The sequence below is a fragment of the Argopecten irradians genome, chromosome 9 (genome assembly GCF_041381155.1).
Source record: "Argopecten irradians isolate NY chromosome 9, Ai_NY, whole genome shotgun sequence".
NCBI lineage: Eukaryota > Metazoa > Mollusca > Bivalvia > Pectinida > Pectinidae > Argopecten > Argopecten irradians.
This window is the reverse complement of record NC_091142.1, coordinates 32,735,061-32,752,555: the sequence shown is the minus strand read 5'-3', so window position 1 is coordinate 32,752,555 and position 17,495 is coordinate 32,735,061. Positions and strand designations below refer to the sequence as shown.

Sequence of the window (17,495 nt, the reverse complement as noted above, 5' to 3'; positions counted from 1 at the left end):
ATCAGTTCCTTTAAAGGGCAATTTAAATAATCTTTTAAACTTAGGAACCTTTAATAGACAACATCAACTAAATCACAGTTATGGGCACTGTCTAGACCCAGTAGGTAGCTAAATCGACAAGTTTGTCGGTCATTTTACGCATTTTTCACAAAAGCCCTCATCTTAAAATACATAAAGCGTAAAGACAAGAACTAATATGGTATATAAATATGTCTTGTTATGGGTGTCTATAAAGCTTCATACATGTTTGTCCGTGCCTTTGAATGATTTTCACGGGATCTCAGCGAATTTACAATTTGGATGTGGTATATACTATGGAACGATGTCTATAAAAATTTTGAGTTTCAAGGTCATATCATGCACAATGGGAGAAATATTGGCTCATGAAATTTGATGCAATTTGATCATCAAAGTTAATAACGATCGCGACCGGTCGCCGAGATCATCTCGAATTGCGTTGTTTGACCATGATTTAAGTTACTTACTAGTTACTGAAACCAAAGGTATAGGATGCATTTACGAGACAGCATAGGGACAAACATTTTGATTAAAGATGTGCTTTCACGTTTTCATAATATTAACATACACATCGTTGTTTGAATGCTGCTAGATCTGGTCGCCACTGAGACGCGCAGAGTTACGTGTTAATAACCACATATAAAATATACAGAACTTGTTTATACAAAAGTGGCGGCTTCATTTCACATAAACCACACAAAATGTTGAGATTTCATTTATAGATATATTATATTTTTATATTCCATCTTAGGCAGTGATCCGTTGAATGTACAAGTATTTTCCACAAAAAGTAATATCATTTGTCCTCCATTTATGTTGCATTTGTTGAATGTTGTAAATACATGTATGTTTCTCTACATAGTGTATTTTGTAAACAGACTAATATTAAAGTTTGAAAGTCCAGAGACACGACAGGTAGTGATTCATTCAGTTAATTTTATTGCATCAGTGCAATTAAAATGTAATTTGAACAATCTTTTCAAACTAAAACTTTTTAAATGACATCATCTAAACTACAAGTATGGTCACGGTCTAGACCCAGTAGGTAGCTAAATCGACAGATAGTTTGTCGGTCATTGTCTACAGTTATGCGTCGAAGTCCAGATGAGTAGAACTTTTTAATATAGTCCCTCCAACTTCGACTACTCAAGACTTTAATGTACTTTATAGAGCAGGCAAAACAAAAATGTTGCCATTTTATTTATGTGTTATTTAAGTGCATATTGATTTCATCGTTATCCGGTTTTTAACTTTCAACTTTTTCAGCGCTGTTTGTTCGTCAATGTGTGCAAATTGTTATCATCATATCGTGCGTTTCCACCCACCTGTCCGTCTGTCATTTGTTCGTCTGTTTGTTTGTTTGCCTGTCTGAGCTATTAAACTAATATCTGGAAGCAGTGTGTTCTGTCTGTAAGGACATGTGTACAGACAGATTAAAAGACGGATGGAAGGAAGGACATGTTGAAACCCGTATACAACTAGATACATTATGTATATAATTATTTCATTCGTTCGTTCTTTTTTATTTTTAGCTCACCTGGTCCGAAGGACCGAGGTGAGCTTATGGGATACCGCAGCGTCCGGCGTCCGTCGTCCGGCGTCCGTCGTCCGTCGTCCGTCAACAATAGACTTCTTCTCCATAACCGCTGGTCGGATTTCAACAAAATATGACTGGTAGCATCCTTATTGGCCACTAACTGAAAATTGTACAAATGATGGGGCTGATCCCCCGGGGGCCTGAGGGATGGGGCCAAAAGGGGTCAATTTGGCTATTTCCATATAAACGACTTCTTCTCTGCAACTAAGCAAGAGATAGCACCCATAATGCAATGGTAGCATCCTTATAGGGTGGGGATTCAAAATTGTACAAATGATGGGGCTGACCTCCCGGGGGCCTGAGGGGCGGAGTCAAAAGGGGCAAATTTGGCTATTTCTATATAAATGACTTCTTCTCTGCAACTAAGCGTGGTATAGCACCCATAATGCAATGGTAGCATCCTTATAGGGTGGGGATTCCAAATTGTGCAAATGATGGGGCTGACCTCCCGGGGGCCTGAGGGGCGGAGTCAAAAGGGGCAAATTTGGCTATTTCTATATAAATGACTTCTTCTCTGAAACTAAGCATGGTATAGCACCCATAATACAATGGTAGCATCCTTATAGTGTGGGGATTCAAAATTGTGCAAATGATAGGGCTGACCCCCCGGGGGCCTGAGGGGCGGGGTCAAAAGGGGTCAATTTGGCTATTTCCATATAAATGACTTCTTCTCTGCAACTAAGCATGATATAGCACCCATAATGCAATGGTAGCATCCTTATAGGGTGGGGATTCCAAATTATTCAAATGATAGGGCTGACCCCCGGGGGCTTGAGGGGCGGGGTCAAAAGTGGTAAATTTTCATATAAATGACTTTTTCTCTGCAACTTAACATGGGATTACGCTCATAATGCAATGGTTACATCCTTATAGGGTTTGGATTCAAAATTTTGCAAATGATGGGGCTGACCCCCCGGGGGCCTGAAGGGTGGGGTCAAAAGGGGTTAATTTGGCTATTTCCATATAAACGACTTCTTCTCTGCAACTAAGAATGGAAGAGCACTTATAATGCAATGGTAGCATCCTTATAGGGTTGGGATTTGAAATTGTACATATGATAGGGCTGACCCCCGGGGCCTTAGACGGAAATAGATGCGAGGTCAAAAAGGTCAATTAGGCTACTACTTTCATATAAATTATTTTGTCTCTGAACCTATGTATTGGGTAGCATATTTGTATGGTATCAATAGCATCATTGTATGGTTGTGATTCAAAATTAAACTTTGGTAGTCAATTTTGCTTGTTTTTCACAGTCTTGTGATAATTACTAACAAAAAAACAGGTGAGCGATACAGGCCCTCTGGGCCTCTTGTTTGTTCGTTTGCTCTTTTCGTTCGGTATTTATCATTTTCTTTCTTTCTCTCGGGCGTGCGTTTCTTTGTTCTTTCGACCGTTCGTTCAGTCTGTACAGATATTTCAAATTGATGCGAAGAGAAAACGTATGAAAGTGATCGTCTGATCGATAACATGATAATTTTCCTGGATTAGAATCCCGTGTTTTGATCGCGATCAAATATATTATAACTGTGTTTTACAGTAAACAATAAAATAGCATGATGTAAACGTGTAATTTTAGCAATAAACTTTATTTAATGATTCACGTAATTAAATCATAGCTTCTCACTAATAATTATAACACGTATCGTGTATCAATTTTGTAAAAAAAAATGATCAAATCGCTATTATATCCTTACAACATTTCTGATTCTGTATGCGATAGGATAAACTCACTGATCTTTTCCACCTTGTTGTCTAATAGTTCAAAATAATTTCTCTCAAATACCACTACCATCGACATGTTATAGGGCTTGCGCCTGTACTTAAATTTCATTTAGACATGCTTTTATCTTCCCGTGAAATGAAGAAATTCGGCGGTTGGTAGTTCATGTTAAATAGCTCTACGAGTTACCGCCCTTGATCGATGGAGCTCGATAATAATATTACCAGCATATTACATTCACTTACTTAACAAAAACAAGCTCTTCTTAGGGTAACACACACATTCCTTTACATATACGTCATCAAATTTAATATGAATAATTATAGTTACAAAAAATAGAAACGTGGTGTACTCTTTCCTTTTCTGAATCCCCTTTCACGACATAACGTACACACAAAACATGAACTTGATATATAAATTTCAGTATGAAACAGGTATATCATCACTACAAGTATCAGAGACTTAGACTTTTGTGGGTATAACTGCTTTTCTTTGGTACATATATGGTAAATAGCTTTGTATCACACAAAAAAACTGGACTTATTGGCCAGCAATGGGTTTCTTCAATCCCGGATTTCCAGAGGTTACGATTACTCACGGTCTCTACACCCCTGGAACGTCATAGCAAAACCGAAGGGAGTTCAGGAGAAACAAAACAGACCAATCAATGGCCCGCAGACTTCCTTTGAAGACTTAAAGAAAGTGAAGCCCAATTTAAACGTCATACAATGTACCATTATACGTTTCCTATTGATGTACATCAAAGGACCAAAATACCTGTTTATCTGATGTAGCAAACAGAGCCATCAGTTTTGTAAAAACATAATCCACATGTGTAGAGATCGTAAGTTATCGTAAGCCCTGGAAATAAAAAAATGGTTTCCTCATACAGTTAGGGATTGTCAAGTGCCTTCCAGCCACTCAAACGTTACATTCACCAGGGACTTTCACCAGTAAGATCATGTTTATACATCCCCTACTGAGATATTAACCATTTTAATTGGTCATTTGAATAGCAGACAGAAAATTACAATATCTAACTTTAAAGTAACCCAAGGTGGATCTGACAGCATTGGTACGTGTTGGTATATAAACCAATATGTTTGTTATCAAGACGAGGTAGTTACCGCACTGATTGGCATAAATTACAAATAAACATTTAATTGTAATAATCCTTTTGATTTGATATGTGTATTAGTATTTGTTTTGTGCAGTTAACGTCCTACTCAAAACATCAAAATATATAAATAGCCTATCGGTCACGTATTTGATTGATAGAACCATAAATAACAGGAAGGGTATCAGGCATAAAAGGCCCAACAATCTTAGTTCTGAAATAGTTTAGCATTCACCTTTTGACACTTAAGATTGCTATGTGTGCAGGGGTTAATCTGTAGTTGATATCGGTTAGTTAATTTTATATAAAGGGTAAGTAATTAAGATATTTACTGTGAAGACACCAGATGGTCAGTAATTAGGATATTTTTTGTGCAGAAACAAATGGGTCAGTAATTAGGATATTTACTTTGTAGAAATAAGAGGGCCATTAATTAGAATATTTGCTGTGAACTAATTATAAAGGAAACATTTAAGTAATAACCTTAGTTGGTTTTCCATCTTATATTTCCCTTTGAGTACATATCTGTTCTGTGCGAGTTCAGACAATTATTGGACGGCTATTTTTGCCATAAAATGATATCATGCAAGAATAACCAAATCATATGAATGCCTTTGGTTTATTTAAGCGAATATACCCCATTCGGAGGTTGAAATGATCACAAAATTGCATCATCACATCAAATAGTTGCAGTCATAGTTATAAATAAATAAATATTTGTTAAGAGCACAAATTCAGAATATATCAACACATGGCAAGTTTACTTGATCAACTATAAGATGTCCTAAATGTCCGTACTCGTCCACGACCAGTCGTGGATGGTAATGTTAACATATCATATTTTATAAATAAAGTTAATACCATACAAATTTACAAAATACAACGTAAATCTGTTTATAGAATAGGCAAGTCTGCATCCTTTTCCTAGATTTTTCTAGAATTAATAAGACTCCCTTCCGTTTACGTAAATACAAAATACATAAATCTAGTCACGTGTAACAGAAGAAACTTGTTCATAACATTAAACCCACAAATAAATGTTTACAACGTACGTACATACGATATGAATTGATTCGTTCACACACAAAACTAAGCACAAATTCGTTTTTATATCATCATAAGTATTCACTGGATTTCTGACACTGGATTTCTGACAAAATAACACCTATAAGAGGGAGATTAAATGCTATTTTAACTGACTTAAATAGAAAAAAGTAATAATAATTTATATGATATGACAATACTGTGTTGTTTGTTCACTGTCATGTTGTACAACAATGTCAACATGAAGACAATGTAAACACTTCAAATTAAAAAGTTCATTATGATAAATTATTGAAGATGAGATAATTCATTAATATTTAAGGAATAGATTTTTATTTTGTTGGGGTTATGAGGGTATAATGATAATGGAGCACGTGTAAATTGTGTAACCCCGGCGAAGCCGGGTTACATAAAATTTACACGGGCTCCATTATCATTACACCTTCATAATCTCAACAAAATAAACATCTCTTCCTTATATTTACAGTTTTTCAAGTAAATGAATATCATGTTTCCCGCGGCAGTTGCATATTTTTTTATTAAAATACCCATATTTTTTTCTCTCCGGTCATCGTCAACGAATTCGATTGAACAGCTGATTGGAATCGAGTCATTCATATGTTCCCGCCAAAAGTGGGGTCATGACCTCACGTTACTACGCCATCGACTATTCACGTAACAATAGAATCGCCGCAAGTGTTGTGCTAACATTATATACTGATAATGATAATACTAGAAAGCATGGTTATTGAGTCCATGTTAGTGCAAACTGTAAATGTTGTAACTAAGATAACGCCGCAATGTAATAATGCTTGCTGATATATCATAAGTATATAATAAATAAATTTACTCAATATTACTATATACTATATAGTAAGGAAGCTGAATAGTTGAAATAGATCATGCAACTTAATAACTGGCAGAAGTTGAAAGTTATGCATTTGTTTGAAAAGTTATTCTCTTTCGCAAATTAATAAGATGAGCAAACACGCCAATTCAAAATACATACACAAAACGATATCACAGATTCGAAAACAAAACAAAAACAGGCAGTAAATGCACTTGCTAGCCGGCTATGTTTTGGATGTCCGACCTAGGCTTACTTCTTGCTGTCATTCGGTAGCTGAGATAAATCGTCGACCTACGCCGACTTCTTCATGTCCTTCATTAGCTGAGATAAGTCGTCGTGGAGGTTTCGGTTGAGTATTGAAGACGCACAGAGTAGTGCTGCAAACGAGGCTCCAGTAAGACCAGCAGTAAGTATGTCTTGTCCTGATAAAAAAACCCATGAAATAGCGTAATCCAGATTACTAGGAAACGGTGTGAAACGATATTCACGGCCCTATTATAACTAAAACTATAAGCCGATATCTGAAAAAACATTACCACTCAGTATAGACCATGTAAATCAAATACGTTAAAATAAGCTCCCCCAAGATTCGTTTATGTTTATTTTGATGTTTCGCTTGGTAACTATGGTAACCGAATTGCACATGATGTCTTGAAAACTATCACAGTATTTGTCTGTTTTTTTTTCAAATCCCTATGGAGCAACTTTCTGCTTAATTGGAAAATGTTGACCAATCATATGCTTAATTTCCATGATAGCCGTTATTAAATCACGTGACGTTTAAAATAATCAGCATACATCTTACATCACTAAGGAGTGTTTCATCGAATTTTATAATTCCTGTATTTGATAATAGTACCCATTTACCTGTCAGATAGAGCCCAGGAATGTCAGTTTCCGCGCGGAGGTGCATGGCTGCCGGGGGTAGAAATCTTTCTATACTGTGCTGGAGCCCATACATTTCACCCTGGGTAGATCCTAGGTAGTGTGCGTTACTTAGGGGTGTACCCATCTCTATAAATTGTTCCTGTAATCAGAATAATGTCAAACTCAATCCATATAGTTCATTCGTTTCTTTGTTGTATTATTTGATTAATTAACGTCTTATTAACAGCCAGGGTCATGTAAGTACGGCCTCCCATACATGTAATGTGCAGTGTATATGTAGTGCGAAGTGTATGTTTTGGGAGACTGTGGTATGTTCGTATTTTTTTCTTCTTGTATAGTGGAACTCTTGACAATAACCTCAATAAGGCGACTCTTTCTGCCGAGAAGAAGCTGCTCAATAAGGCGACTCTTTCTGCCGAGAAGAAGCTGCTCAAAAAGTGCAGCATTTATCCAATAAAAGCACACTAGGTTTAGTCGATCTCTAGATAATATCCCACAGAGAATCGGCCCCTTTAACGTAAAATGTATATGCCGATGTAGCTTTTCCTTCAAAAGAAACCAAGATATGGTTATTGTGCCGAACTTTACTAGATAAGTTATATGTAAAAGAACAATATCAATAAATAAATATACATAAGTATAAAAAAGATAAAAACAACCATGTTCTGACAATTCCTAACATTTTCTTCAGATTGGAAAATATGTTTTACGCAAATTTATGTATATGGATATTGTTACACTTTGGTGAGTTGTGACCACATCTGTCTCCCGAATGAGTACATATCTTTACCTTGCCCTCTAGTTTAAGGTTAATTTCGGTGAGTTTTGACCACATCTGTCTCTCGATCGAGTACCTATATATATAGAGAATACATGGTTAGTATCTTACAATACAAGGTTTATTTTGGTGCGAGACTAAGGAAAGCCGAGATGACGAGGCTTTGCCGAGTCATCTGGAGGGCTGAAGTTGGTTGCGAGCACCAAAATAAAACTTGTATTGTAAGATACTAACCGTGTATTCTGTTTATCCTGCAACCATTATGACATTCAAAACGAAAGCAAATTGACAGTTATTTACTTTGTTTCGCTCGAAGCGAGACGCTTCTTTGATGCGGAGGTAAAGATTCATTCACTTAACCGAATGAGAGTGTACTCATTTTTACTGCCATGGGAAATAAATAAGCGCATTCACAAACAGTAACCGTAAGGTAAAGATTCATTCACTTAACCGAATGAGAGTGTACTCCTTTTTACTGCCGTGGGAAATAAATAAGCGAATTCACAAACAGTAACCGTAATATTCTATTCAGTGTGATAATATCACTGAAAGGAAATGAAAATACTCAAATAACAACCAATACCCATTAAAGAATTACTTAACAATACATACCTTTGCATGAGCCAAGAAAAAGACGACACCGCCATACGATATTTTCGATATCGTAAAAATGACGTCATTTCGGTGAATGTGACGTCACGTTTTTGCGGGACTGAATGACGTTTCATTCAATGGAAGGTTCAAGTTTTGGGTCAAGTTAAAAAAGTTCCGTCATGGAACAAATTCACGTGATCGTATTAACGGATAAAGCATTTCGTATTGACGGATAAAGCACAAGTTTATCCGGCAGTAGTTATCGGTCAGTATGTGGGACAGTTTGCAGGATAAATATATATATTTACCTTGCCTTCCAGTTTAGGGTTAATTTTGGTGAGTTGTGACCACATCTGTCTCCCGATCGAGTTCTTTAGGTCATTTATACTCGTCCCCTCGACGCTTCACCTTCTGATCCTTCCATCGCGTGAACCATTCAGTGTTGGCTAGAGTTATAATCAGACATGTGCTCTTCCCTAAATAATAATAAAAAAAGCTAAATGTCTTTTTTCTTTTTGTTAACATTCCTGTTATGTCTCACAGAATTATAATGAAAAATTCTACACGGGAATATTCAAGTCACTATCATTTTGGATATACAATCAGTCACTATCATTTTGGATATACAATCTACAACTCTATCCAAGACCGCAAGAACACTGCGACAATCAAGATCGTAGCGGGATCGTTTTAGAATTTGCTCACGATTAAAAATCTCATTGAGTTGGAAAACCACATTATTATCGTGACAACGGAAAACCACATAATCACCGCGACAACGGAAAACCACATATAATTACCGTGACAACAGAAAACCACATAAATTACCGTGACAACGGAAAACCACATAATCACCGTGACAACGGAAAACCACATAATTAATGAGACAACGCAAAACCATATAATCATCGTGACAACGGAAAACCACATATAATTACCGTGACAACGGAAAACCACATAATTACCGTGACAACGGAAAACCACATATAAACCGTGACAACGGAAAACCACATAATTAATGTGACAACGGAAAACCACATAATCACCGTGACAACGGAAAACCACATAATTACCGTGACAACGGAAAACCACATAATTACCGTGACAACGGAAAACCACATAATTACCGTGACAACGGAAAACCACATAATCACCGTGACAACGGAAAACCACATAATTACCTTAACAACGGAAAACCACAAATTACCGTGAAAACGGAAAACCACATAATTACCGTGACAACGGAAAACCACCATATAATTACCGTGACAACGGAAAACCACATAATTACCGTGACAACGGAAAACCACATATAATTACCGTGACAACGGAAAACCACATAATCACCGTGACAACGGAAAACCACATATAATTACCGTGACAACGGAAAACCACATAATTACCGTGACAACGGAAAACCACATAATTACCGTGACAACGGAAAACCACATAATTACCGTGACAACGGAAAACCACATAATTACCGTGACAACGGAAAACCACATAATTACCGTGACAACGGAAAACCACATAATTACCGTGACAACGCAAAACCACATAATCACCGTGACAACGGAAAACCACATAATTTTCCCGTGACAACGGAAAACCACATAATTAACTGTGACAACGGAAAACCACATATTAATTACGTGACAACGAAAACCAATAATTACCGTGACAACGGAAAACCACATAATTACCGTGACAACGGAAAACCACATAATTAATGAAAACGGAAAACCACATAATTACCTTAACAACGCAAAACCACATAAATCACCGTGACAACGGAAAACCACATAATTTCACCGGTGACAACGGAAAACCACATAATAAACCGTGACAACGGAAAACCACATAATTAATCAACGCAAAAAAACCACATAATCACCGTGACAACGGAAAACCACATAATTACCGTGACAACGAAAACCACATAATTAATGAGACAACGCAAAACCACATAACCGTGAAAAACGGAAAACCACATAATTACCGTTGACTCAACGGAAAACCACATATTTCCTGACAACTGAAAACCAACAATATGAAACGGAAAACCACATAATTACCGAGACAACGGAAAACCACATAATAAACTGTGACAACGGAAAACCACATAATTACCGTGACAACGGAAAACCACATATAATTACCGTGACAACGGAAAACCACATAATAAACTGTGACAACGGAAAACCACATAATTACCGTGACAACGCAAAACCACATAATCACCGTGACAACGGAAAACCATATAATTACCGTGACAACGGAAAACCACATAATTACCGTGACAACGCAAAACCACATAATCACCGTGACAACGCAAAACCACATAATTACCGTGACAACAGAAAACCACATGATAACCGTGACAACGGAAAACCATATAATTACCGTGGCAACGGAAAACCACATCATTTCCGTGACAACGGAAAACCACATCATTTCCGTGACAAGGAGACTCATTGAACCTTTCACCCCTTTCGGATGAGACATAACAAGAAAACCTGAACCATAGGGGTGAGATTCTTAACTTGTCAAACACGAGACTGTGTCGAATATTACCCCGATAATTGAGATCCACTGCCTCATCCCTAAGAGGGTGAATTATTCTTTTCACTAATCCTGTGCACCACTTTGTTCTCTCTTATAATGACGGGTCACTAATGTAAGCGAGGATGACGTAACCTCGATGAATTGTAGTCGTGGTATTCGTTGTGACGTCATTTCATTGTTGTCGTGACGTTATAATAATTTCCGCGATGTATTGATAGTATTGTCATGATGTCATACAGTTGTTAAGTACGTGTAAAGCTCTCATGCAACTTGTCTTTAACCTAGGGTGAGAAAGAAAAATCTCGCACCGGAAAAATTTCGAATATTCCTGTCTGAAGAAATTATTTGCTTGGTAGGATCAATGGAAAGCGGTAAACACTATTGTACACAGTTTTCATCAATCTTTTGAGTCAACATTATCGCTAAACGCGATATTTTAATAGCAGATGACAATGTGAAAAAAATCATTGAAATACAATAAGAATTCAAGAATCAAATTTTCAATTAAATTTAGTATACAATAAGAATTCAAGAATCAAATTTTCAATTAAATTTAGTATAGGCGTTTGTTTTTAACAGAATATTCCACGAGTACAGAAATAACCCACTTTTTCAAGGTCGAGATATGGCTAGTTAGCATACGATTTACGTGAAGCCGACAAGATAAAAATAATTGAATGATCAAACCAATGTTTTATTTTACACCATAACATATACCAGCTTTAAGTTCTCTTTCCATTCAGCTTCGTCCTAGGATATATACATACCTGGATTTCGTGCTTCCCATGACGGGTCTTTGGCGGATGGAAACGACGCAAACATCAATGGGATTTCATAGCCTTCTAGTTGGTCTGGAGATAGTGCAAGGTATTCCTTCATGGCGTTCTCTTGGTCAATTCTGAGGAATATAAAAGGTTGTGTGATTTAAAATTACCTGTATCATGAATTGTGATCATCTCATCTCAAATATCAACAAGGAATATTTCATTTTTAGAAAAAAACATTTCTCAGTGTGATACAGCTCACTTTTATACATAGACTAATCATGAGTTAATTCGTTTTTCAGTTAGGCCACGGGGTGTGCATCATTTGACACTTAGTTAAGTGCATATAAATATCCACATATTGTAGCTACCCTTCCTCGTAAATGCCTACATATTGTAGAAACCCTACCTTGTAAATGCTCACATATTACAGTAACCCTATGCTACCTCGTAAATGCCCACATATTGTAGCTATCGTACTTCGTAAATGCCCACATATTGTAGTAATCTAACCTCGTAAACGACCACATATTATAGTAACCCTTCCTCGTAAATGCCCACATATTGTAGCTATCTTACCTCGTAAATGCCCTAATTACCTCGATGCCCATGAATTGTGAGTACATCTCGTAAATGCCACATCATCTATATTGTCCACTTATTCATCCTCATCATATATAGCTATCTTACCTCGTAATGCTCACATATATTACATAGTAATCCTACCTCGAAATTATATATTTAATACACTTTATCCACATATTGTAGTAAAAGTATACCTCGTAAATGCCCCCACATATTGTAGAAACTCTTACCTCGTAAATGCATCACATATTGTAGTAACCCTACCTCGTAATGCCCCACATATAGGTAAATCTCTACCTCGTAAATGCCCACATTATTGTAGTAACCCTACTTCGTAAATGCCCACATATTGTAGCTATCTTACCTCGTAAATGCCCACATATTGTAGTAACCCTACCTCGTAAATGCCCACATATTGTAGCTATCTTACCTCGTACATGCCCACATATTGTAGTAATCCTACCTCGTAAATGCCCACATATTGTAGCTATCTTACCTCGTAAATGCCACATATTGTAGTCTTACCTCGTAAATGCCCCACATATTGTAGCTATCCTACCTCGTAAATGCCTACCTAGTAAATCTACCACCACATATTGTAGTAACCCTACCTCGTAAATGCCACACATATTGTAGCTATCTTCCCTCGTAAATGCCACATATTGTAGCTATCTTACCTCGTACATGCCCATATATTGTAGTAATCCTACCTCGTAAATGCTCACATATTGCAGCTATCTTACCTCGTAAATGCTCACATATTGTAGAAACCCTAACCCCGTAAATGCCCCACATATTGAAGTCTATACATAATTTAGTAACTCTACCCCGTAAATGCCCAAATATTGTAGCTATCTTACCCTCGTACATGCCCAAATATTGTAGCTATCTTACCTCGTACATGCTCTCGTAAATGCCCCATATTGTAGCTATCTAACCTCGTAAACGGATCACATATAATAGTAATTAACCTCGTAAACGCCCAACCTATTATTAGTAACCCTACCTCGTATATGCCCACATGTCATTGTACTATCTTCCCTCGTAAATGCAACCTATATTGTTAGCTACTTTTCTCTCGTACTTGCTCACTTATATTGTAGTCACCTACCACGTAATGCTCAACATATTGCTGCTATCTTACCTCGTAAATGCTCACTTATTGTCCTCACCTTACTCGTAAAATGCTCACCATATTTTAGTAATCCCTACATATCGTAAATCTCCTTATCCATATTAGCTATCTTAACTCTACATCGTAAATGCCCACATTATTGTAGTAACCCTACCTCGTAAATGCCCACAATATTGTAGCTTATACATATTTTAGTAAATCCTACCTCAGTAAAATGCCCAAATTTTGTAGCTATCTTACCTCGTAAATGCCCACATAATGTAGTCACCCTACCTCGTAAAATGCCCACAATATGGTAAGCTATCTTAATCTCGTAAATGCCCATTATATTGTGAGTAACCCTACCGCGTAAATGCCCCACATATTGTGGGACTTGAGGGTTCAAAGTTCTTCCTTGGTACCAGTAAGTCCAATAAAAGCTGTCAGGAACGCCACACTGTTGCCACTACCTGCTGAAACCATTGGGTAAATACCTACAAAAAGCCATTAACCGTATGGTTTGTTTCAATTTGTTCTATGATAATTTAACTACAACTTTCATAGAATAAAACATAACAATGCTAAACATTAAATCAAATGATCAGTAAAAATGGTCCATCTTTCTTCGGACGAAACTCTGCGAAATACGACCAGAAAAATACATGGACAAACCAACCTTGACGGATTGTAAAGCATGTTTAAGGATCTGTTTTATTTTAAACAAAATAAAAAAACTTTCTATTCCGTTCAGAATCAGTTTTGAAACACAGCCATCTACGTAACATATACATCCGCAGATACATATATAAACCGTACATGATTTAGACGCGATTTCCTGAGGAAGGAGTTTAAAGAAGGTATTAACAAGCCCAGCATCGGATATGATACGTTTTGCGTAAATGTTCACGGTAGCTTCCTTTGTTTTTACTTCCACACCTGTAAAAAGACAAGGTAAGAACATTGTCAAGAAGTCAATGTTGAAAGAAACAAAATTAAAAATGAAAGTCTGTCAAGTCAAAATATCAATTAAAACAAACCGAAGACAGAAGAGATGAAAGTTAAAGAAACAAAACTAAAAGGTTATAAAAGTATGTCTGAAATGCCCAAGCATACTTTATATGCAACCCCACCTTCATCTACCCTCTCTCATTCTCGTCACTCTCATCCCTCCTCTCTCTATCTCATGCACTTTTAGTATATTTATGTATTATATTCTCCTCTTGTACACGAAAATTTTTTCTTATCCAGTTGTAAATATTCGTAAATTAGATAAAGCTAAAATCTTTTTTTATGCACAACCAAAACTACAAAATCGTACCTTTTCCTATACAACCTTTCCCATCTAGAAGATATCAATACTATGCTAGACAGAAAACAGAAAACGGGTTATTATTCTCAAGAAATTTGTTTTTAAATTCCATATATTAATTACAAATGTGATTTCATAGCATGGGGGCATTAGATCATTTGAAACATTATAACAACGTTACCATGCGCTTGTCGAGAGAATCCGTCAGTATCCTAGAGACCGGGGCGCCTTTGTCAGTACTGGACCCCCTTTTTAACCGCCCCCAGCTTCCTTTTATAACAGAAGTAGGGCAGTAGTGCATTCATCACGTGAGAGTCCAAACGAGGAACGGAAGGTACAATTTGTATAGTTAAAAACACTAAACGAACCGCCCCGGACGTAAAATGTAGTTAAAACCATCTATAAGGACTCGGTAGGTACATATACCTAAATAAATAGTGCAAAAACTATCAGTCACGATGAGGACTAGTGTTAAAAACCTATCACGTCCAAACGAAGGTACTCGGAAGGTACAATACAAACGTCCAAAACGAGGACTCGGAAGGTAACACATACCTAAATGAAGAATTAAAAAACCTGTCATACCAACGAGGACTCGGAAGGTGACAATCCCTAAATGTGAATAGTATAAAAACCTATCAGACACGGAAGGTACAATCTAAATGAATTAGTTAAAAACCTATCGGTCTCAAACGAAGGACTCGGAACAATACCTAAGATGGTTAAATAACCTATTCAGGACACGGAAAGTGATACAAAACCTAAATATGAATAGTTAAAAACACTACTCAGGACTCGGAAGGTACCAATACCTAAATGTGAATAGTTTAAAAACCTATCCGCGACTCACGGAAGGAGGTACAAATACCTATATCTGAACAGTTAAAAACCCTATCAGGTCAGTCCAAACGAGGACCTCGGGAAGGTACAATACCTAAAATGAATAGTTAAAAAACCTATCAGGACTCGGAAGGTACAATACCTAAATGAATAGTTAAAAACCTATCAGGACTCGGAAGGTACAATACCTAAATGAATAGTTAAAAACCTATCAGGACTCGGAAGGTACAATACCTAAATGAATAGTTAAAAACCTATCAGGACTCGGAAGGTACAATACCTAAAAAAAACCTAAATGAATAGTTAAAAACCTATCAGTCCCAACGATGACTCGGAAGGTACAATACCTAAATGAATAGTTAAAAACCTATCATCCAATGGAGACTCGGAAGGTACAATACCTAAATGAATAGTTAAAAACCTATAGCTAATCAGTCCAAACGAGGACTCGGAAGGTACAATACCTAAATGAATAGTTAAAAACCTATCAACTCCAATGGAAGTTAAATGAATAGTTAAAAACTATCAGGACTCGGAAGGTACAATACCTAAATGAATAGTTAAAAACCTATCAGTCCAAACGAGGACTCGGAAGGTACAATACCTAAATGAATAGTTAAAAACCTATCAGTCCAAACGAGGACTCGGAAGGTACAATACCTAAATGAATAGTTAAAAACCTATCAGGACTCGGAAGGTACAATACCTAAATGAATAGTTAAAAACCTATCAGTCCAAACGAGGACTCGGAAGGTACAATACCTAAATGAATAGTTAAAAACCTATCAGTCCAAACGAGGACTCGGAAGGTACAATACCTTAATGAATAGTTAAAAACCTATCAGTTTTCACGCAAAATGAGAATACTTGGGTTTTCAAAACCAGTGCAGATGCTTCTTAGAAATAAACATTAGATAAGCGAACTTTATACAGTACTTTGTATCTCAAATACATCAACTGTAGAATCCCTTATAATATTAGATAGTATTTATCTTATCTTTAAGGATTTATTGGCGTTACAAGATTTTCCATATAAGGCGGCCATGTTTTCGCGTCTCTGAATCGAAGTAATTTGTCCATCTTTATCACGCAAAACTTTTCTAACAACATATGCTTAATTGATAACTCATTGTTTATTATGACATTACCATTTTTATTGTCCATATCAAGTTGAGTAAGTAGAAAGTAAGAAGTGTTAAGTATTATAGTGTAACAGCCTTGACTCACCATAGTCACCAAAGATATAGGTGACCACCGCTCTTAGTTCCTCATTATCGGTACAACGATCCAGTATTTCTTTCGTAGTGACAGACACGTACTTGGAGTAGCTTTTGAACAGCTTGCTGTATAGCCCTGTGTAGGTCAGTATTCCTACAATCCATTTGGGTAGAAACTTGAGGACGAAGTATCCATCCATGAACTCCTTACAGTCCTGCACAAAACAAATTATTACACTCGATGTCACAGTCCAACACAAAAATATTATGTCACGCGATTAGACAGTCCTACACACTCAATTACACCAGCGTTTTTATATGTTTTAGTCCTTTTATTGTTACCTAAATTCAAAGTTAACATGAGAACCATGATATCGTGACCTTGAAAAGTCACTAAGTCAGTGTGTCCTGTAACTAGGTCAACATAGGTAAAGAAATATTTTCAAAGAAAACGTGGGCACGGACGGAACAAAGACTCACTAAAATTTCCGAGAT

The 17,495-nt window shown here is 36.7% G+C and overlaps 1 pseudogene; it reads right to left on the bottom strand.

The window, feature by feature from the left end:
* Nucleotides 1–3,182: 3,182 nt before the first annotated feature.
* Nucleotides 3,183–17,495, bottom strand: part of LOC138330713 (all-trans-retinol 13,14-reductase-like) — a 40,786-nt pseudogene continuing 26,473 nt past the window's right edge.